Source organism: Daphnia pulicaria, chromosome 5, assembly GCF_021234035.1.
Source record: "Daphnia pulicaria isolate SC F1-1A chromosome 5, SC_F0-13Bv2, whole genome shotgun sequence".
Lineage (NCBI taxonomy): Eukaryota > Metazoa > Arthropoda > Branchiopoda > Diplostraca > Daphniidae > Daphnia > Daphnia pulicaria.
The window spans coordinates 6576618-6599656 of record NC_060917.1 but is presented as its reverse complement, the minus strand read 5'-3'; the positions used below and the strand labels follow the sequence as shown (position 1 = coordinate 6599656).

The 23039-nt window shown below is 43.4% G+C and overlaps 4 long non-coding RNA genes across 4 annotated transcripts; all 4 read right to left on the bottom strand.

Moving 5' to 3' along the window:
• Positions 1-3208: 3208 nt before the first annotated feature.
• Positions 3209-3908, bottom strand: LOC124340597. Its single transcript, XR_006918118.1, has 3 exons — positions 3821-3908; positions 3514-3687; positions 3209-3441 (listed from the first exon to the last, which is right to left on the bottom strand). It is a non-coding gene; the product is annotated as an uncharacterized LOC124340597 (long non-coding RNA).
• Positions 3909-9433: 5525 nt separating this feature from the next.
• Positions 9434-10133, bottom strand: LOC124340596. Its single transcript, XR_006918117.1, has 3 exons — positions 10046-10133; positions 9739-9912; positions 9434-9666 (listed from the first exon to the last, which is right to left on the bottom strand). It is a non-coding gene; the product is annotated as an uncharacterized LOC124340596 (long non-coding RNA).
• Positions 10134-14365: 4232 nt separating this feature from the next.
• On the bottom strand, positions 14366-15065 carry LOC124340595. The gene is made up of 3 exons (XR_006918116.1): positions 14978-15065; positions 14671-14844; positions 14366-14598 (listed from the first exon to the last, which is right to left on the bottom strand). It is a non-coding gene; the product is annotated as an uncharacterized LOC124340595 (long non-coding RNA).
• A 6245-nt stretch (positions 15066-21310) lies between these two features.
• Positions 21311-22010, bottom strand: LOC124340594. Its single transcript, XR_006918115.1, has 3 exons — positions 21923-22010; positions 21616-21789; positions 21311-21543 (listed from the first exon to the last, which is right to left on the bottom strand). It is a non-coding gene; the product is annotated as an uncharacterized LOC124340594 (long non-coding RNA).
• Positions 22011-23039: the final 1029 nt, after the last annotated feature.

Sequence of the window (23039 nt, the reverse complement as noted above, 5' to 3'; positions counted from 1 at the left end):
TTTGTTTTTTGTAAACAAAACAAATGCGTTATAATTTAAAGCATGTAAATTACATGGTTTCATTTACAACAACAGAGTGAGTCACCCTCATTCTCCCCCCTTGACCTTGTTTGGCTGAAGGTTGAGCCGGAGTTCTCAGAAGTAAGAATGGGGTTGGAGGGGTTGTTTACGACCTTGAATGAACATCATCCAGCATTGTGACTCACCATTTCCCCCTTTTCTGCTGATTGATTCCCACGTTACGCGTGAATCGAATAAGAAAGATGGGACCCAACGGGACTCCCGTTTTATGCAGAACTGGCTGCGCATGGTTCACCGTTCACCCTCTTTCGTTTGTGAGAGAATTAACGGAAATTCATTAGTCTAACAAAACAACAAATTATGAACACAAGAACTATATGGCCATCCTGCTTCTTAAAAAAAAACTTGTTTCATTGCACTGAATCCGTGAATCGTTTCACTTTTTGAATGCTTTCCTTCCACCGGGTCGATTATTTTTTAAACACTTAAATCGCCGCATATAATAAACAAACAACGTTAAGTTATATTTTTTTAACAAGAGGGAAAGCTCACTGAATTTAAAAGGATCAACCTGATACCGTGAAATTTTTCTACCTATGTATTCCTGCTCCAATTATATTTTTTAGTTTATAGAGTTTCGGTTATAAAATTTAAATTATTGAGTCCTGTCATCCTACATTGCTTCTAATTTTACACAATAAGAGTGTGTTCACCGTCACTCGTGGCTGTGTACTATCTCTCTCTCTATTGATTTACAATACAAGAACTACCAAAAATGTTTTTTTCTTGTGTAAAAATAGACTCTCCTTTCAATCACTGATTCGTGATTTTTTTATTGTTATGTTTGATGTACTCATTTCACTGATTAGTCTTCACATTTCCGCGATGATTTCTTTTCACACTAAAGTGCTCCGCTCGTCCCTTTAACCTTTATTATTCCTATTTGATTGCAAGATTACTTGTTTGCACTTATTTGCACTGAACGAGATGGAAAAATTCAAAAAAACGCTTGCTATTATTACGGTTACTTAAACCTAAGAATTCAGTAACAATCGTAGATATATGAATCACCAAATCCATCATAGTTTGTGACGGGGACATACATTACACATATATGATAACACTCACATGATTCGTGAGTCGTGACCGAGACAATTTTAAAGAAAAGAACTCCGAGGTGAAATTTAGCAATAGAGCCATAGACCAAAGTATAAATATGATGTACGTAGTGTAACATGCAATAGCCGTCGCTAGATGGGGGTTTTAGCACTGACAGGGCAATAGCCCTCTATGGCTATTGCCCTGTCGGACCGGCATGGCAATAGGTCCGACCCTCAAAAAATCCGTTTTTTAACGACACGGAATCGGATCAGTATCAGTTCACTGGTGAAGACTGTGTTGAGCGGCTCCCTCTGGTGGCCAATTCGTGATTTCCACAACACATTCCGCAATTTAGTATCGAAGCAGAGGATGATGATGACGAATTATGCCGGCCCGTTGTTTGTTATGGTTGTGTTTAAAGTAAAAAAATGCAGCAAGAGTTCGCCAAGGTTCGCCAAGGTTCGCCAAGGTTCGCCAAGGTTCGCCAAGGTTCGCCAAGGTTCGCCAAGGTTCGCCAAGGTTCGCCAAGGTTCGCCAAGGTTCGCCAAGGTTCGCCAAGGTTCGCCAAGGTTCGCCAAGGTTCGCCAAGGTTCGCCAAGGTTCGCCAAGGTTCGCCAAGGTTCGCCAAGGTTCGCCAAGGTTCGCCAAGGTTCGCCAAGGTTCGCCAAGGTTCGCCAAGGTTCGCCAAGGTTCGCCAAGGTTCGCCAAGGTTCGCCAAGGTTCGCCAAGGTTCGCCAAGGTTCGCCAAGGTTCGCCAAGGTTCGCCAAGGTTCGCCAAGGTTCGCCAAGGTTCGCCAAGGTTCGCCAAGGTTCGCCAAGGTTCGCCAAGGTTCGCCAAGGTTCGCCAAGGTTCGCCAAGGTTCGCCAAGGTTCGCCAAGGTTCGCCAAGGTTCGCCAAGGTTCGCCAAGGTTCGCCAAGGTTCGCCAAGGTTCGCCAAGGTTCGCCAAGGTTCGCCAAGGTTCGCCAAGGTTCGCCAAGGTTCGCCAAGGTTCGCCAAGGTTCGCCAAGGTTCGCCAAGGTTCGCCAAGGTTCGCCAAGGTTCGCCAAGGTTCGCCAAGGTTCGCCAAGGTTCGCCAAGGTTCGCCAAGGTTCGCCAAGGTTCGCCAAGGTTCGCCAAGGTTCGCCAAGGTTCGCCAAGGTTCGCCAAGGTTCGCCAAGGTTCGCCAAGGTTCGCCAAGGTTCGCCAAGGTTCGCCAAGGTTCGCCAAGGTTCGCCAAGGTTCGCCAAGGTTCGCCAAGGTTCGCCAAGGTTCGCCAAGGTTCGCCAAGGTTCGCCAAGGTTCGCCAAGGTTCGCCAAGGTTCGCCAAGGTTCGCCAAGGTTCGCCAAGGTTCGCCAAGGTTCGCCAAGGTTCGCCAAGGTTCGCCAAGGTTCGCCAAGGTTCGCCAAGGTTCGCCAAGGTTCGCCAAGGTTCGCTGTAAATAACAACAAAAATAACAACAAACAACCAACAAACATGAACTCAGAAACAATCAATTTTCCACGCATATGCCTGTAATTCACGCCGAACGATTTTTCACGCTGACGCCCATAAATACTATGCAAACTCCCGCCAATAATAAAAAACTAATATTCTATACCCAACTTCTTACGCGGAATCCGAATATGAATACAGAAACCCCCTATTTTATACGCATGTACATATAATTAACGCCTAACGAGTTTTCACGCTGATGCCCATAAATGCCATGCAGGCTGCCGCCGATAATAATAAAACTAGTATTCTATGCTCAACTTTTCACGCGGAACCCAAATATGTATTCAAAAACAGTCTATTGTGTATGTATATACGTGTAATTCACCTCTGAACGATTTTTAACCCCCGTTTACGTAACGCTATGCTGGCTTCCGCCAGAAAAAATAAACCATACTCCATTTTTCATGAGGAAACCACATATGAATTCAAAAACAGTTAGGAAACCACATATGAATTCAAAAACAGTTGATTTTAAGTGCATAGTGATTATCTTTAAGATTATAATTATTTTAATAGCTCATCTTTTCTATTGTCTACTGTTTGGGTCTTACACGGCTAATAGCCTACAATACATTTGTGTGTTACGAAATTTGTATTTCTCATGAATTATTCGCGTGAAATCGAGCGACAAGCCTTGTTAATTGATTAACACAGAATGACAGTTATGACACGTACTTCTAGTCTAAAAAATTAATTAATCCATCCCATCTAGTAGACGCAACTTTCGAAGTTTCTTCAGGATTCCATAAGACGGAACTAAAAACAGCTTGGTAAGCCTTCACCTGCCCAGCAATCATGTAGTGTTGTAATGAAAACGAAGACTTTGCCGTGAGCGTCACGTAACTACAAAAAGAAAGACAGATTAATAGAGGGGACAACAAAAATCAACAACACAATGAAATTAAGACAAGATACCTAGCTCAATATTGGTGATAAATCAATCCACACACATAAACCAGCAACCATGTATATCTGTAGTAGAATATCCATTCTCATTGATAAAGAGTGATTGATTTTAAACAGCATTTAAATGGCCAATCAATCCAATCATGTTCTAGGAGAGCTTAATCGGTGAGAGTTTATAGCCTCCTAAATGAAAAGCATAATACGCATAAAGTTTTAGTTTTGCATTCATGACAAAAACAATTATATTGTATGACTGTGATGATGCAATTGACAAAAGTGAAAGTTGTTACTTAGTTTATCATTATTATAGTATTACCTACTGCGTCTTTTTTCTTAGACTGCTTTTTTGTGCTGTTTTGATTTACTTCTTGTTGCTCCAGCTCTCCAATTTTGTCCTGCAAACTAATAAAATTATAAAAATTGATAACCAGGTTTTGATTGAATTCGTTTTTAAATTATGCCTGTCTGTTTCACATCATAGGCTACTAATGCACATCATATACTGTTTCCTTGACTAATTATTGGTGACAGCTACTCTTAAAAACCACACACTAGTCGAGAAAACAGGAGTTATAACTTATAAATGGCTTTTATTCTTTACAATTGTCCTTTTCACTAGCACTTTTATTCAATTCCACTCGTTCAGTAGCTAGCAATTTAAAAAGATTGTTGTCGTTCATTCTGGGTTTGTAAACACCAACTGTCAATGAAGAGACAACACAGTCAAAATCGGTTAACTGAAACGAATCCGATTATGAATCAGCTAGAGGCACTAGAGGGTAGGCATAACGTTATTGCCTTCATGCGACTCTAGCGTAAGAGAACGGAAACCAATCCGTTCTACGGCCCTCAAAAAACGTGAAATCTATTGCCATGCCGGTCCGACAGGGCAATAGCCATAGAGGGCTATTGCCCTGTCAGTGCTAAAACCCCCATCTGGTGACGGCTTTTGGTAGCCTGTTTGAATCCAAATGAATGCTAACTAGAATTGTCAGCTCACCTGCGTGCCGTTAGCAAGGGATGTTTGCGATTTTTTTCATAAAATAAAATAAAAATAGCTTATGACCATGATATGAAGAACAAAAGTCTAAAAAAATGGTAGCCTTTCTGAATCCATATGAATGCTATGTAGAATTAAGTTAACGACCTTGTAAGTTATAATATTGGACGTTATTGTAAAGCTATAGCTATCACAGAATTTATTTTAAAATTTGTTTTCGTAATAATTCAAACCTCAATTTGAAATTTGTAACAAATTGGATTGTTAGACACGAAAATAATTTTTCTTTTTTATTTTATTTTACCATGTTATGATCCCACAAAACTAGTGTTTAATTAAAGTAAGCTAGGGAATATTATTAATTCAGAAGGATATTTTATAAAATTTTGTATCATTATGGGTGAGTGAATAGTTTTAAAAACTTGTTTATAGTAAAACATATTCTTAAAAAACGCAAAGCATTTATTGTGTTTTGTTTTTTGTAAACAAAACAAATGCGTTATAATTTAAAGCATGTAAATTACATGGTTTCATTTACAACAACAGAGTGAGTCACCCTCATTCTCCCCCCTTGACCTTGTTTGGCTGAAGGTTGAGCCGGAGTTCTCAGAAGTAAGAATGGGGTTGGAGGGGTTGTTTACGACCTTGAATGAACATCATCCAGCATTGTGACTCACCATTTCCCCCTTTTCTGCTGATTGATTCCCACGTTACGCGTGAATCGAATAAGAAAGATGGGACCCAACGGGACTCCCGTTTTATGCAGAACTGGCTGCGCATGGTTCACCGTTCACCCTCTTTCGTTTGTGAGAGAATTAACGGAAATTCATTAGTCTAACAAAACAACAAATTATGAACACAAGAACTATATGGCCATCCTGCTTCTTAAAAAAAAACTTGTTTCATTGCACTGAATCCGTGAATCGTTTCACTTTTTGAATGCTTTCCTTCCACCGGGTCGATTATTTTTTAAACACTTAAATCGCCGCATATAATAAACAAACAACGTTAAGTTATATTTTTTTAACAAGAGGGAAAGCTCACTGAATTTAAAAGGATCAACCTGATACCGTGAAATTTTTCTACCTATGTATTCCTGCTCCAATTATATTTTTTAGTTTATAGAGTTTCGGTTATAAAATTTAAATTATTGAGTCCTGTCATAAATTATTGAGTCCTGTCATCCTACATTGCTTCTAATTTTACACAATAAGAGTGTGTTCACCGTCACTCGTGGCTGTGTACTATCTCTCTCTCTATTGATTTACAATACAAGAACTACCAAAAATGTTTTTTTCTTGTGTAAAAATAGACTCTCCTTTCAATCACTGATTCGTGATTTTTTTATTGTTATGTTTGATGTACTCATTTCACTGATTAGTCTTCACATTTCCGCGATGATTTCTTTTCACACTAAAGTGCTCCGCTCGTCCCTTTAACCTTTATTATTCCTATTTGATTGCAAGATTACTTGTTTGCACTTATTTGCACTGAACGAGATGGAAAAATTCAAAAAAACGCTTGCTATTATTACGGTTACTTAAACCTAAGAATTCAGTAACAATCGTAGATATATGAATCACCAAATCCATCATAGTTTGTGACGGGGACATACATTACACATATATGATAACACTCACATGATTCGTGAGTCGTGACCGAGACAATTTTAAAGAAAAGAACTCCGAGGTGAAATTTAGCAATAGAGCCATAGACCAAAGTATAAATATGATGTACGTAGTGTAACATGCAATAGCCGTCGCTAGATGGGGGTTTTAGCACTGACAGGGCAATAGCCCTCTATGGCTATTGCCCTGTCGGACCGGCATGGCAATAGGTCCGACCCTCAAAAAATCCGTTTTTTAACGACACGGAATCGGATCAGTATCAGTTCACTGGTGAAGACTGTGTTGAGCGGCTCCCTCTGGTGGCCAATTCGTGATTTCCACAACACATTCCGCAATTTAGTATCGAAGCAGAGGATGATGATGACGAATTATGCCGGCCCGTTGTTTGTTATGGTTGTGTTTAAAGTAAAAAAATGCAGCAAGAGTTCGCCAAGGTTCGCCAAGGTTCGCCAAGGTTCGCCAAGGTTCGCCAAGGTTCGCCAAGGTTCGCCAAGGTTCGCCAAGGTTCGCCAAGGTTCGCCAAGGTTCGCCAAGGTTCGCCAAGGTTCGCCAAGGTTCGCCAAGGTTCGCCAAGGTTCGCCAAGGTTCGCCAAGGTTCGCCAAGGTTCGCCAAGGTTCGCCAAGGTTCGCCAAGGTTCGCCAAGGTTCGCCAAGGTTCGCCAAGGTTCGCCAAGGTTCGCCAAGGTTCGCCAAGGTTCGCCAAGGTTCGCCAAGGTTCGCCAAGGTTCGCCAAGGTTCGCCAAGGTTCGCCAAGGTTCGCCAAGGTTCGCCAAGGTTCGCCAAGGTTCGCCAAGGTTCGCCAAGGTTCGCCAAGGTTCGCCAAGGTTCGCCAAGGTTCGCCAAGGTTCGCCAAGGTTCGCCAAGGTTCGCCAAGGTTCGCCAAGGTTCGCCAAGGTTCGCCAAGGTTCGCCAAGGTTCGCCAAGGTTCGCCAAGGTTCGCCAAGGTTCGCCAAGGTTCGCCAAGGTTCGCCAAGGTTCGCCAAGGTTCGCCAAGGTTCGCCAAGGTTCGCCAAGGTTCGCCAAGGTTCGCCAAGGTTCGCCAAGGTTCGCCAAGGTTCGCCAAGGTTCGCCAAGGTTCGCCAAGGTTCGCCAAGGTTCGCCAAGGTTCGCCAAGGTTCGCCAAGGTTCGCCAAGGTTCGCCAAGGTTCGCCAAGGTTCGCCAAGGTTCGCCAAGGTTCGCCAAGGTTCGCCAAGGTTCGCCAAGGTTCGCCAAGGTTCGCCAAGGTTCGCCAAGGTTCGCCAAGGTTCGCCAAGGTTCGCCAAGGTTCGCCAAGGTTCGCCAAGGTTCGCCAAGGTTCGCCAAGGTTCGCCAAGGTTCGCCAAGGTTCGCCAAGGTTCGCCAAGGTTCGCCAAGGTTCGCCAAGGTTCGCCAAGGTTCGCCAAGGTTCGCCAAGGTTCGCCAAGGTTCGCCAAGGTTCGCCAAGGTTCGCCAAGGTTCGCCAAGGTTCGCCAAGGTTCGCCAAGGTTCGCCAAGGTTCGCCAAGGTTCGCCAAGGTTCGCCAAGGTTCGCCAAGGTTCGCCAAGGTTCGCCAAGGTTCGCCAAGGTTCGCCAAGGTTCGCCAAGGTTCGCCAAGGTTCGCCAAGGTTCGCCAAGGTTCGCCAAGGTTCGCCAAGGTTCGCCAAGGTTCGCCAAGGTTCGCCAAGGTTCGCCAAGGTTCGCCAAGGTTCGCCAAGGTTCGCCAAGGTTCGCCAAGGTTCGCCAAGGTTCGCCAAGGTTCGCCAAGGTTCGCCAAGGTTCGCCAAGGTTCGCCAAGGTTCGCCAAGGTTCGCCAAGGTTCGCCAAGGTTCGCCAAGGTTCGCCAAGGTTCGCCAAGGTTCGCCAAGGTTCGCCAAGGTTCGCCAAGGTTCGCCAAGGTTCGCCAAGGTTCGCCAAGGTTCGCCAAGGTTCGCCAAGGTTCGCCAAGGTTCGCCAAGGTTCGCCAAGGTTCGCCAAGGTTCGCCAAGGTTCGCCAAGGTTCGCCAAGGTTCGCCAAGGTTCGCCAAGGTTCGCCAAGGTTCGCCAAGGTTCGCCAAGGTTCGCCAAGGTTCGCCAAGGTTCGCCAAGGTTCGCCAAGGTTCGCCAAGGTTCGCCAAGGTTCGCCAAGGTTCGCCAAGGTTCGCCAAGGTTCGCCAAGGTTCGCCAAGGTTCGCCAAGGTTCGCCAAGGTTCGCCAAGGTTCGCCAAGGTTCGCCAAGGTTCGCCAAGGTTCGCCAAGGTTCGCCAAGGTTCGCCAAGGTTCGCCAAGGTTCGCCAAGGTTCGCCAAGGTTCGCCAAGGTTCGCCAAGGTTCGCCAAGGTTCGCCAAGGTTCGCCAAGGTTCGCCAAGGTTCGCCAAGGTTCGCCAAGGTTCGCCAAGGTTCGCCAAGGTTCGCCAAGGTTCGCCAAGGTTCGCCAAGGTTCGCCAAGGTTCGCCAAGGTTCGCCAAGGTTCGCCAAGGTTCGCCAAGGTTCGCCAAGGTTCGCCAAGGTTCGCCAAGGTTCGCCAAGGTTCGCCAAGGTTCGCCAAGGTTCGCCAAGGTTCGCCAAGGTTCGCCAAGGTTCGCCAAGGTTCGCCAAGGTTCGCCAAGGTTCGCCAAGGTTCGCCAAGGTTCGCCAAGGTTCGCCAAGGTTCGCCAAGGTTCGCCAAGGTTCGCCAAGGTTCGCCAAGGTTCGCCAAGGTTCGCCAAGGTTCGCCAAGGTTCGCTGTAAATAACAACAAAAATAACAACAAACAACCAACAAACATGAACTCAGAAACAATCAATTTTCCACGCATATGCCTGTAATTCACGCCGAACGATTTTTCACGCTGACGCCCATAAATACTATGCAAACTCCCGCCAATAATAAAAAACTAATATTCTATACCCAACTTCTTACGCGGAATCCGAATATGAATACAGAAACCCCCTATTTTATACGCATGTACATATAATTAACGCCTAACGAGTTTTCACGCTGATGCCCATAAATGCCATGCAGGCTGCCGCCGATAATAATAAAACTAGTATTCTATGCTCAACTTTTCACGCGGAACCCAAATATGTATTCAAAAACAGTCTATTGTGTATGTATATACGTGTAATTCACCTCTGAACGATTTTTAACCCCCGTTTACGTAACGCTATGCTGGCTTCCGCCAGAAAAAATAAACCATACTCCATTTTTCATGAGGAAACCACATATGAATTCAAAAACAGTTGATTTTAAGTGCATAGTGATTATCTTTAAGATTATAATTATTTTAATAGCTCATCTTTTCTATTGTCTACTGTTTGGGTCTTACACGGCTAATAGCCTACAATACATTTGTGTGTTACGAAATTTGTATTTCTCATGAATTATTCGCGTGAAATCGAGCGACAAGCCTTGTTAATTGATTAACACAGAATGACAGTTATGACACGTACTTCTAGTCTAAAAAATTAATTAATCCATCCCATCTAGTAGACGCAACTTTCGAAGTTTCTTCAGGATTCCATAAGACGGAACTAAAAACAGCTTGGTAAGCCTTCACCTGCCCAGCAATCATGTAGTGTTGTAATGAAAACGAAGACTTTGCCGTGAGCGTCACGTAACTACAAAAAGAAAGACAGATTAATAGAGGGGACAACAAAAATCAACAACACAATGAAATTAAGACAAGATACCTAGCTCAATATTGGTGATAAATCAATCCACACACATAAACCAGCAACCATGTATATCTGTAGTAGAATATCCATTCTCATTGATAAAGAGTGATTGATTTTAAACAGCATTTAAATGGCCAATCAATCCAATCATGTTCTAGGAGAGCTTAATCGGTGAGAGTTTATAGCCTCCTAAATGAAAAGCATAATACGCATAAAGTTTTAGTTTTGCATTCATGACAAAAACAATTATATTGTATGACTGTGATGATGCAATTGACAAAAGTGAAAGTTGTTACTTAGTTTATCATTATTATAGTATTACCTACTGCGTCTTTTTTCTTAGACTGCTTTTTTGTGCTGTTTTGATTTACTTCTTGTTGCTCCAGCTCTCCAATTTTGTCCTGCAAACTAATAAAATTATAAAAATTGATAACCAGGTTTTGATTGAATTCGTTTTTAAATTATGCCTGTCTGTTTCACATCATAGGCTACTAATGCACATCATATACTGTTTCCTTGACTAATTATTGGTGACAGCTACTCTTAAAAACCACACACTAGTCGAGAAAACAGGAGTTATAACTTATAAATGGCTTTTATTCTTTACAATTGTCCTTTTCACTAGCACTTTTATTCAATTCCACTCGTTCAGTAGCTAGCAATTTAAAAAGATTGTTGTCGTTCATTCTGGGTTTGTAAACACCAACTGTCAATGAAGAGACAACACAGTCAAAATCGGTTAACTGAAACGAATCCGATTATGAATCAGCTAGAGGCACTAGAGGGTAGGCATAACGTTATTGCCTTCATGCGACTCTAGCGTAAGAGAACGGAAACCAATCCGTTCTACGGCCCTCAAAAAACGTGAAATCTATTGCCATGCCGGTCCGACAGGGCAATAGCCATAGAGGGCTATTGCCCTGTCAGTGCTAAAACCCCCATCTGGTGACGGCTTTTGGTAGCCTGTTTGAATCCAAATGAATGCTAACTAGAATTGTCAGCTCACCTGCGTGCCGTTAGCAAGGGATGTTTGCGATTTTTTTCATAAAATAAAATAAAAATAGCTTATGACCATGATATGAAGAACAAAAGTCTAAAAAAATGGTAGCCTTTCTGAATCCATATGAATGCTATGTAGAATTAAGTTAACGACCTTGTAAGTTATAATATTGGACGTTATTGTAAAGCTATAGCTATCACAGAATTTATTTTAAAATTTGTTTTCGTAATAATTCAAACCTCAATTTGAAATTTGTAACAAATTGGATTGTTAGACACGAAAATAATTTTTCTTTTTTATTTTCTTTTACCATGTTATGATCCCACAAAACTAGTGTTTAATTAAAGTAAGCTAGGGAATATTATTAATTCAGAAGGATATTTTATAAAATTTTGTATCATTATGGGTGAGTGAATAGTTTTAAAAACTTGTTTATAGTAAAACATATTCTTAAAAAACGCAAAGCATTTATTGTGTTTTGTTTTTTGTAAACAAAACAAATGCGTTATAATTTAAAGCATGTAAATTACATGGTTTCATTTACAACAGAGTGAGTCACCCTCATTCTCCCCCCTTGACCTTGTTTGGCTGAAGGTTGAGCCGGAGTTCTCAGAAGTAAGAATGGGGTTGGAGGGGTTGTTTACGACCTTGAATGAACATCATCCAGCATTGTGACTCACCATTTCCCCCTTTTCTGCTGATTGATTCCCACGTTACGCGTGAATCGAATAAGAAAGATGGGACCCAACGGGACTCCCGTTTTATGCAGAACTGGCTGCGCATGGTTCACCGTTCACCCTCTTTCGTTTGTGAGAGAATTAACGGAAATTCATTAGTCTAACAAAACAACAAATTATGAACACAAGAACTATATGGCCATCCTGCTTCTTAAAAAAAAACTTGTTTCATTGCACTGAATCCGTGAATCGTTTCACTTTTTGAATGCTTTCCTTCCACCGGGTCGATTATTTTTTAAACACTTAAATCGCCGCATATAATAAACAAACAACGTTAAGTTATATTTTTTTAACAAGAGGGAAAGCTCACTGAATTTAAAAGGATCAACCTGATACCGTGAAATTTTTCTACCTATGTATTCCTGCTCCAATTATATTTTTTAGTTTATAGAGTTTCGGTTATAAAATTTAAATTATTGAGTCCTGTCATCCTACATTGCTTCTAATTTTACACAATAAGAGTGTGTTCACCGTCACTCGTGGCTGTGTACTATCTCTCTCTCTATTGATTTACAATACAAGAACTACCAAAAATGTTTTTTTCTTGTGTAAAAATAGACTCTCCTTTCAATCACTGATTCGTGATTTTTTTATTGTTATGTTTGATGTACTCATTTCACTGATTAGTCTTCACATTTCCGCGATGATTTCTTTTCACACTAAAGTGCTCCGCTCGTCCCTTTAACCTTTATTATTCCTATTTGATTGCAAGATTACTTGTTTGCACTTATTTGCACTGAACGAGATGGAAAAATTCAAAAAAACGCTTGCTATTATTACGGTTACTTAAACCTAAGAATTCAGTAACAATCGTAGATATATGAATCACCAAATCCATCATAGTTTGTGACGGGGACATACATTACACATATATGATAACACTCACATGATTCGTGAGTCGTGACCGAGACAATTTTAAAGAAAAGAACTCCGAGGTGAAATTTAGCAATAGAGCCATAGACCAAAGTATAAATATGATGTACGTAGTGTAACATGCAATAGCCGTCGCTAGATGGGGGTTTTAGCACTGACAGGGCAATAGCCCTCTATGGCTATTGCCCTGTCGGACCGGCATGGCAATAGGTCCGACCCTCAAAAAATCCGTTTTTTAACGACACGGAATCGGATCAGTATCAGTTCACTGGTGAAGACTGTGTTGAGCGGCTCCCTCTGGTGGCCAATTCGTGATTTCCACAACACATTCCGCAATTTAGTATCGAAGCAGAGGATGATGATGACGAATTATGCCGGCCCGTTGTTTGTTATGGTTGTGTTTAAAGTAAAAAAATGCAGCAAGAGTTCGCCAAGGTTCGCCAAGGTTCGCCAAGGTTCGCCAAGGTTCGCCAAGGTTCGCCAAGGTTCGCCAAGGTTCGCCAAGGTTCGCCAAGGTTCGCCAAGGTTCGCCAAGGTTCGCCAAGGTTCGCCAAGGTTCGCCAAGGTTCGCCAAGGTTCGCCAAGGTTCGCCAAGGTTCGCCAAGGTTCGCCAAGGTTCGCCAAGGTTCGCCAAGGTTCGCCAAGGTTCGCCAAGGTTCGCCAAGGTTCGCCAAGGTTCGCCAAGGTTCGCCAAGGTTCGCCAAGGTTCGCCAAGGTTCGCCAAGGTTCGCCAAGGTTCGCCAAGGTTCGCCAAGGTTCGCCAAGGTTCGCCAAGGTTCGCCAAGGTTCGCCAAGGTTCGCCAAGGTTCGCCAAGGTTCGCCAAGGTTCGCCAAGGTTCGCCAAGGTTCGCCAAGGTTCGCCAAGGTTCGCCAAGGTTCGCCAAGGTTCGCCAAGGTTCGCCAAGGTTCGCCAAGGTTCGCCAAGGTTCGCCAAGGTTCGCCAAGGTTCGCCAAGGTTCGCCAAGGTTCGCCAAGGTTCGCCAAGGTTCGCCAAGGTTCGCCAAGGTTCGCCAAGGTTCGCCAAGGTTCGCCAAGGTTCGCCAAGGTTCGCCAAGGTTCGCCAAGGTTCGCCAAGGTTCGCCAAGGTTCGCCAAGGTTCGCCAAGGTTCGCCAAGGTTCGCCAAGGTTCGCCAAGGTTCGCCAAGGTTCGCCAAGGTTCGCCAAGGTTCGCCAAGGTTCGCCAAGGTTCGCCAAGGTTCGCCAAGGTTCGCCAAGGTTCGCCAAGGTTCGCCAAGGTTCGCCAAGGTTCGCCAAGGTTCGCCAAGGTTCGCCAAGGTTCGCCAAGGTTCGCCAAGGTTCGCCAAGGTTCGCCAAGGTTCGCCAAGGTTCGCCAAGGTTCGCCAAGGTTCGCCAAGGTTCGCCAAGGTTCGCCAAGGTTCGCCAAGGTTCGCTGTAAATAACAACAAAAATAACAACAAACAACCAACAAACATGAACTCAGAAACAATCAATTTTCCACGCATATGCCTGTAATTCACGCCGAACGATTTTTCACGCTGACGCCCATAAATACTATGCAAACTCCCGCCAATAATAAAAAACTAATATTCTATACCCAACTTCTTACGCGGAATCCGAATATGAATACAGAAACCCCCTATTTTATACGCATGTACATATAATTAACGCCTAACGAGTTTTCACGCTGATGCCCATAAATGCCATGCAGGCTGCCGCCGATAATAATAAAACTAGTATTCTATGCTCAACTTTTCACGCGGAACCCAAATATGTATTCAAAAACAGTCTATTGTGTATGTATATACGTGTAATTCACCTCTGAACGATTTTTAACCCCCGTTTACGTAACGCTATGCTGGCTTCCGCCAGAAAAAATAAACCATACTCCATTTTTCATGAGGAAACCACATATGAATTCAAAAACAGTTGATTTTAAGTGCATAGTGATTATCTTTAAGATTATAATTATTTTAATAGCTCATCTTTTCTATTGTCTACTGTTTGGGTCTTACACGGCTAATAGCCTACAATACATTTGTGTGTTACGAAATTTGTATTTCTCATGAATTATTCGCGTGAAATCGAGCGACAAGCCTTGTTAATTGATTAACACAGAATGACAGTTATGACACGTACTTCTAGTCTAAAAAATTAATTAATCCATCCCATCTAGTAGACGCAACTTTCGAAGTTTCTTCAGGATTCCATAAGACGGAACTAAAAACAGCTTGGTAAGCCTTCACCTGCCCAGCAATCATGTAGTGTTGTAATGAAAACGAAGACTTTGCCGTGAGCGTCACGTAACTACAAAAAGAAAGACAGATTAATAGAGGGGACAACAAAAATCAACAACACAATGAAATTAAGACAAGATACCTAGCTCAATATTGGTGATAAATCAATCCACACACATAAACCAGCAACCATGTATATCTGTAGTAGAATATCCATTCTCATTGATAAAGAGTGATTGATTTTAAACAGCATTTAAATGGCCAATCAATCCAATCATGTTCTAGGAGAGCTTAATCGGTGAGAGTTTATAGCCTCCTAAATGAAAAGCATAATACGCATAAAGTTTTAGTTTTGCATTCATGACAAAAACAATTATATTGTATGACTGTGATGATGCAATTGACAAAAGTGAAAGTTGTTACTTAGTTTATCATTATTATAGTATTACCTACTGCGTCTTTTTTCTTAGACTGCTTTTTTGTGCTGTTTTGATTTACTTCTTGTTGCTCCAGCTCTCCAATTTTGTCCTGCAAACTAATAAAATTATAAAAATTGATAACCAGGTTTTGATTGAATTCGTTTTTAAATTATGCCTGTCTGTTTCACATCATAGGCTACTAATGCACATCATATACTGTTTCCTTGACTAATTATTGGTGACAGCTACTCTTAAAAACCACACACTAGTCGAGAAAACAGGAGTTATAACTTATAAATGGCTTTTATTCTTTACAATTGTCCTTTTTTTATTCAATTCCACTCGTTCAGTAGCTAGCAATTTAAAAAGATTGTTGTCGTTCATTCTGGGTTTGTAAACACCAACTGTCAATGAAGAGACAACACAGTCAAAATCGGTTAACTGAAACGAATCCGATTATGAATCAGCTAGAGGCACTAGAGGGTAGGCATAACGTTATTGCCTTCATGCGACTCTAGCGTAAGAGAACGGAAACCAATCCGTTCTACGGCCCTCAAAAAACGTGAAATCTATTGCCATGCCGGTCCGACAGGGCAATAGCCATAGAGGGCTATTGCCCTGTCAGTGCTAAAACCCCCATCTGGTGACGGCTTTTGGTAGCCTGTTTGAATCCAAATGAATGCTAACTAGAATTGTCAGCTCACCTGCGTGCCGTTAGCAAGGGATGTTTGCGATTTTTTTCATAAAATAAAATAAAAATAGCTTATGACCATGATATGAAGAACAAAAGTCTAAAAAAATGGTAGCCTTTCTGAATCCATATGAATGCTATGTAGAATTAAGTTAACGACCTTGTAAGTTATAATATTGGACGTTATTGTAAAGCTATAGCTATCACATAATTTATTTTAAAATTTGTTTTCGTAATAATTCAAACCTCAATTTGAAATTTGTAACAAATTGGATTGTTAGACACGAAAATAATTTTTCTTTTTTATTTTATTTTACCATGTTATGATCCCACAAAACTAGTGTTTAATTAAAGTAAGCTAGGGAATATTATTAATTCAGAAGGATATTTTATAAAATTTTGTATCATTATGGGTGAGTGAATAGTTTTAAAAACTTGTTTATAGTAAAACATATTCTTAAAAAACGCAAAGCATTTATTGTGTTTTGTTTTTTGTAAACAAAACAAATGCGTTATAATTTAAAGCATGTAAATTACATGGTTTCATTTACAACAACAGAGTGAGTCACCCTCATTCTCCCCCCTTGACCTTGTTTGGCTGAAGGTTGAGCCGGAGTTCTCAGAAGTAAGAATGGGGTTGGAGGGGTTGTTTACGACCTTGAATGAACATCATCCAGCATTGTGACTCACCATTTCCCCCTTTTCTGCTGATTGATTCCCACGTTACGCGTGAATCGAATAAGAAAGATGGGACCCAACGGGACTCCCGTTTTATGCAGAACTGGCTGCGCATGGTTCACCGTTCACCCTCTTTCGTTTGTGAGAGAATTAACGGAAATTCATTAGTCTAACAAAACAACAAATTATGAACACAAGAACTATATGGCCATCCTGCTTCTTAAAAAAAAACTTGTTTCATTGCACTGAATCCGTGAATCGTTTCACTTTTTGAATGCTTTCCTTCCACCGGGTCGATTATTTTTTAAACACTTAAATCGCCGCATATAATAAACAAACAACGTTAAGTTATATTTTTTTAACAAGAGGGAAAGCTCACTGAATTTAAAAGGATCAACCTGATACCGTGAAATTTTTCTACCTATGTATTCCTGCTCCAATTATATTTTTTAGTTTATAGAGTTTCGGTTGTGTGTTCACCGTCACTCGTGGCTGTGTACTATCTCTCTCTCTATTGATTTACAATACAAGAACTACCAAAAATGTTTTTTTCTTGTGTAAAAATAGACTCTCCTTTCAATCACTGATTCGTGATTTTTTTATTGTTATGTTTGATGTACTCATTTCACTGATTAGTCTTCACATTTCCGCGATGATTTCTTTTCACACTAAAGTGCTCCGCTCGTCCCTTTAACCTTTATTATTCCTATTTGATTGCAAGATTACTTGTTTGCACTTATTTGCACTGAACGAGATGGAAAAATTCAAAAAAACGCTTGCTATTATTACGGTTACTTAAACCTAAGAATTCAGTAACAATCGTAGATATATGAATCACCAAATCCATCATAGTTTGTGACGGGGACATACATTACACATATATGATAACACTCACATGATTCGTGAGTCGTGACCGAGACAATTTTAAAGAAAAGAACTCCGAGGTGAAATTTAGCAATAGAGCCATAGACCAAAGTATAAATATGATGTACGTAGTGTAACATGCAATAGCCGTCGCTAGATGGGGGTTTTAGCACTGACAGGGCAATAGCCCTCTATGGCTATTGCCCTGTCGGACCGGCATGGCAATAGGTCCGACCCTCAAAAAATCCGTTTTTTAACGACACGGAATCGGATCAGTATCAGTTCACTGGTGAAGACTGTGTTGAGCGGCTCCCTCTGGTGGCCAATTCGTGATTTCCACAACACATTCCGCAATTTAGTATCGAAGCAGAGGATGATGATGACGAATTATGCCGGCCCGTTGTTTGTTATGGTTGTGTTTAAAGTAAAAAAATGCAGCAAGAGTTCGCCAAGGTTCGCCAAGGTTCGCCAAGGTTCGCCAAGGTTCGCCAAGGTTCGCCAAGGTTCGCCAAGGTTCGCCAAGGTTCGCCAAGGTTCGCCAAGGTTCGCCAAGGTTCGCCAAGGTTCGCCAAGGTTCGCCAAGGTTCGCCAAGGTTCGCCAAGGTTCGCCAAGGTTCGCCAAGGTTCGCCAAGGTTCGCCAAGGTTCGCCAAGGTTCGCCAAGGTTCGCCAAGGTTCGCCAAGGTTCGCCAAGGTTCGCCAAGGTTCGCCAAGGTTCGCCAAGGTTCGCCAAGGTTCGCCAAGGTTCGCCAAGGTTCGCCAAGGTTCGCCAAGGTTCGCCAAGGTTCGCCAAGGTTCGCCAAGGTTCGCCAAGGTTCGCCAAGGTTCGCCAAGGTTCGCCAAGGTTCGCCAAGGTTCGCCAAGGTTCGCCAAGGTTCGCCAAGGTTCGCCAAGGTTCGCCAAGGTTCGCCAAGGTTCGCCAAGGTTCGCCAAGGTTCGCCAAGGTTCGCCAAGGTTCGCCAAGGTTCGCCAAGGTTCGCCAAGGTTCGCCAAGGTTCGCCAAGGTTCGCCAAGGTTCGCCAAGGTTCGCCAAGGTTCGCCAAGGTTCGCCAAGGTTCGCCAAGGTTCGCCAAGGTTCGCCAAGGTTCGCCAAGGTTCGCCAAGGTTCGCCAAGGTTCGCCAAGGTTCGCCAAGGTTCGCCAAGGTTCGCCAAGGTTCGCCAAGGTTCGCCAAGGTTCGCCAAGGTTCGCCAAGGTTCGCCAAGGTTCGCCAAGGTTCGCCAAGGTTCGCCAAGGTTCGCCAAGGTTCGCCAAGGTTCGCCAAGGTTCGCCAAGGTTCGCCAAGGTTCGCCAAGGTTCGCCAAGGTTCGCCAAGGTTCGCCAAGGTTCGCCAAGGTTCGCCAAGGTTCGCCAAGGTTCGCCAAGGTTCGCCAAGGTTCGCCAAGGTTCGCCAAGGTTCGCCAAGGTTCGCCAAGGTTCGCCAAGGTTCGCCAAGGTTCGCCAAGGTTCGCCAAGGTTCGCCAAGGTTCGCCAAGGTTCGCCAAGGTTCGCCAAGGTTCGCCAAGGTTCGCCAAGGTTCGCCAAGGTTCGCCAAGGTTCGCCAAGGTTCGCCAAGGTTCGCCAAGGTTCGCCAAGGTTCGCCAAGGTTCGCCAAGGTTCGCCAAGGTTCGCCAAGGTTCGCCAAGGTTCGCCAAGGTTCGCCAAGGTTCGCCAAGGTTCGCCAAGGTTCGCCAAGGTTCGCCAAGGTTCGCCAAGGTTCGCCAAGGTTCGCCAAGGTTCGCCAAGGTTCGCCAAGGTTCGCCAAGGTTCGCCAAGGTTCGCCAAGGTTCGCCAAGGTTCGCCAAGGTTCGCCAAGGTTCGCCAAGGTTCGCCAAGGTTCGCCAAGGTTCGCCAAGGTTCGCCAAGGTTCGCCAAGGTTCGCCAAGGTTCGCCAAGGTTCGCCAAGGTTCGCCAAGGTTCGCCAAGGTTCGCCAAGGTTCGCCAAGGTTCGCCAAGGTTCGCCAAGGTTCGCCAAGGTTCGCCAAGGTTCGCCAAGGTTCGCCAAGGTTCGCCAAGGTTCGCCAAGGTTCGCCAAGGTTCGCCAAGGTTCGCCAAGGTTCGCCAAGGTTCGCCAAGGTTCGCCAAGGTTCGCCAAGGTTCGCCAAGGTTCGCCAAGGTTCGCCAAGGTTCGCCAAGGTTCGCCAAGGTTCGCCAAGGTTCGCCAAGGTTCGCCAAGGTTCGCCAAGGTTCGCCAAGGTTCGCCAAGGTTCGCCAAGGTTCGCCAAGGTTCGCCAAGGTTCGCCAAGGTTCGCCAAGGTTCGCCAAGGTTCGCCAAGGTTCGCCAAGGTTCGCCAAGGTTCGCCAAGGTTCGCCAAGGTTCGCCAAGGTTCGCCAAGGTTCGCCAAGGTTCGCCAAGGTTCGCCAAGGTTCGCCAAGGTTCGCCAAGGTTCGCCAAGGTTCGCCAAGGTTCGCCAAGGTTCGCCAAGGTTCGCCAAGGTTCGCCAAGGTTCGCCAAGGTTCGCCAAGGTTCGCCAAGGTTCGCCAAGGTTCGCCAAGGTTCGCCAAGGTTCGCCAAGGTTCGCCAAGGTTCGCCAAGGTTCGCCAAGGTTCGCCAAGGTTCGCCAAGGTTCGCCAAGGTTCGCCAAGGTTCGCCAAGGTTCGCCAAGGTTCGCCAAGGTTCGCCAAGGTTCGCCAAGGTTCGCCAAGGTTCGCCAAGGTTCGCCAAGGTTCGCCAAGGTTCGCCAAGGTTCGCCAAGGTTCGCCAAGGTTCGCCAAGGTTCGCCAAGGTTCGCCAAGGTTCGCCAAGGTTCGCCAAGGTTCGCCAAGGTTCGCCAAGGTTCGCCAAGGTTCGCCAAGGTTCGCCAAGGTTCGCCAAGGTTCGCCAAGGTTCGCCAAGGTTCGCCAAGGTTCGCCAAGGTTCGCCAAGGTTCGCCAAGGTTCGCCAAGGTTCGCCAAGGTTCGCCAAGGTTCGCCAAGGTTCGCCAAGGTTCGCCAAGGTTCGCCAAGGTTCGCCAAGGTTCGCCAAGGTTCGCCAAGGTTCGCCAAGGTTCGCCAAGGTTCGCCAAGGTTCGCCAAGGTTCGCCAAGGTTCGCCAAGGTTCGCCAAGGTTCGCCAAGGTTCGCCAAGGTTCGCCAAGGTTCGCCAAGGTTCGCCAAGGTTCGCCAAGGTTCGCCAAGGTTCGCCAAGGTTCGCCAAGGTTCGCCAAGGTTCGCCAAGGTTCGCCAAGGTTCGCCAAGGTTCGCCAAGGTTCGCCAAGGTTCGCCAAGGTTCGCCAAGGTTCGCCAAGGTTCGCCAAGGTTCGCCAAGGTTCGCCAAGGTTCGCCAAGGTTCGCCAAGGTTCGCCAAGGTTCGCCAAGGTTCGCCAAGGTTCGCCAAGGTTCGCCAAGGTTCGCCAAGGTTCGCCAAGGTTCGCCAAGGTTCGCCAAGGTTCGCCAAGGTTCGCCAAGGTTCGCCAAGGTTCGCCAAGGTTCGCCAAGGTTCGCCAAGGTTCGCCAAGGTTCGCCAAGGTTCGCCAAGGTTCGCCAAGGTTCGCCAAGGTTCGCCAAGGTTCGCCAAGGTTCGCCAAGGTTCGCTGTAAATAACAACAAAAATAACAACAAACAACCAACAAACATGAACTCAGAAACAATCAATTTTCCACGCATATGCCTGTAATTCACGCCGAACGATTTTTCACGCTGACGCCCATAAATACTATGCAAACTCCCGCCAATAATAAAAAACTAATATTCTATACCCAACTTCTTACGCGGAATCCGAATATGAATACAGAAACCCCCTATTTTATACGCATGTACATATAATTAACGCCTAACGAGTTTTCACGCTGATGCCCATAAATGCCATGCAGGCTGCCGCCGATAATAATAAAACTAGTATTCTATGCTCAACTTTTCACGCGGAACCCAAATATGTATTCAAAAACAGTCTATTGTGTATGTATATACGTGTAATTCACCTCTGAACGATTTTTAACCCCCGTTTACGTAACGCTATGCTGGCTTCCGCCAGAAAAAATAAACCATACTCCATTTTTCATGAGGAAACCACATATGAATTCAAAAACAGTTGATTTTAAGTGCATAGTGATTATCTTTAAGATTATAATTATTTTAATAGCTCATCTTTTCTATTGTCTACTGTTTGGGTCTTACACGGCTAATAGCCTACAATACATTTGTGTGTTACGAAATTTGTATTTCTCATGAATTATTCGCGTGAAATCGAGCGACAAGCCTTGTTAATTGATTAACACAGAATGACAGTTATGACACGTACTTCTAGTCTAAAAAATTAATTAATCCATCCCATCTAGTAGACGCAACTTTCGAAGTTTCTTCAGGATTCCATAAGACGGAACTAAAAACAGCTTGGTAAGCCTTCACCTGCCCAGCAATCATGTAGTGTTGTAATGAAAACGAAGACTTTGCCGTGAGCGTCACGTAACTACAAAAAGAAAGACAGATTAATAGAGGGGACAACAAAAATCAACAACACAATGAAATTAAGACAAGATACCTAGCTCAATATTGGTGATAAATCAATCCACACACATAAACCAGCAACCATGTATATCTGTAGTAGAATATCCATTCTCATTGATAAAGAGTGATTGATTTTAAACAGCATTTAAATGGCCAATCAATCCAATCATGTTCTAGGAGAGCTTAATCGGTGAGAGTTTATAGCCTCCTAAATGAAAAGCATAATACGCATAAAGTTTTAGTTTTGCATTCATGACAAAAACAATTATATTGTATGACTGTGATGATGCAATTGACAAAAGTGAAAGTTGTTACTTAGTTTATCATTATTATAGTATTACCTACTGCGTCTTTTTTCTTAGACTGCTTTTTTGTGCTGTTTTGATTTACTTCTTGTTGCTCCAGCTCTCCAATTTTGTCCTGCAAACTAATAAAATTATAAAAATTGATAACCAGGTTTTGATTGAATTCGTTTTTAAATTATGCCTGTCTGTTTCACATCATAGGCTACTAATGCACATCATATACTGTTTCCTTGACTAATTATTGGTGACAGCTACTCTTAAAAACCACACACTAGTCGAGAAAACAGGAGTTATAACTTATAAATGGCTTTTATTCTTTACAATTGTCCTTTTCACTAGCACTTTTATTCAATTCCACTCGTTCAGTAGCTAGCAATTTAAAAAGATTGTTGTCGTTCATTCTGGGTTTGTAAACACCAACTGTCAATGAAGAGACAACACAGTCAAAATCGGTTAACTGAAACGAATCCGATTATGAATCAGCTAGAGGCACTAGAGGGTAGGCATAACGTTATTGCCTTCATGCGACTCTAGCGTAAGAGAACGGAAACCAATCCGTTCTACGGCCCTCAAAAAACGTGAAATCTATTGCCATGCCGGTCCGACAGGGCAATAGCCATAGAGGGCTATTGCCCTGTCAGTGCTAAAACCCCCATCTGGTGACGGCTTTTGGTAGCCTGTTTGAATCCAAATGAATGCTAACTAGAATTGTCAGCTCACCTGCGTGCCGTTAGCAAGGGATGTTTGCGATTTTTTTCATAAAATAAAATAAAAATAGCTTATGACCATGATATGAAGAACAAAAGTCTAAAAAAATGGTAGCCTTTCTGAATCCATATGAATGCTATGTAGAATTAAGTTAACGACCTTGTAAGTTATAATATTGGACGTTATTGTAAAGCTATAGCTATCACAGAATTTATTTTAAAATTTGTTTTCGTAATAATTCAAACCTCAATTTGAAATTTGTAACAAATTGGATTGTTAGACACGAAAATAATTTTTCTTTTTTATTTTCTTTTACCATGTTATGATCCCACAAAACTAGTGTTTAATTAAAGTAAGCTAGGGAATATTATTAATTCAGAAGGATATTTTATAAAATTTTGTATCATTATGGGTGAGTGAATAGTTTTAAAAACTTGTTTATAGT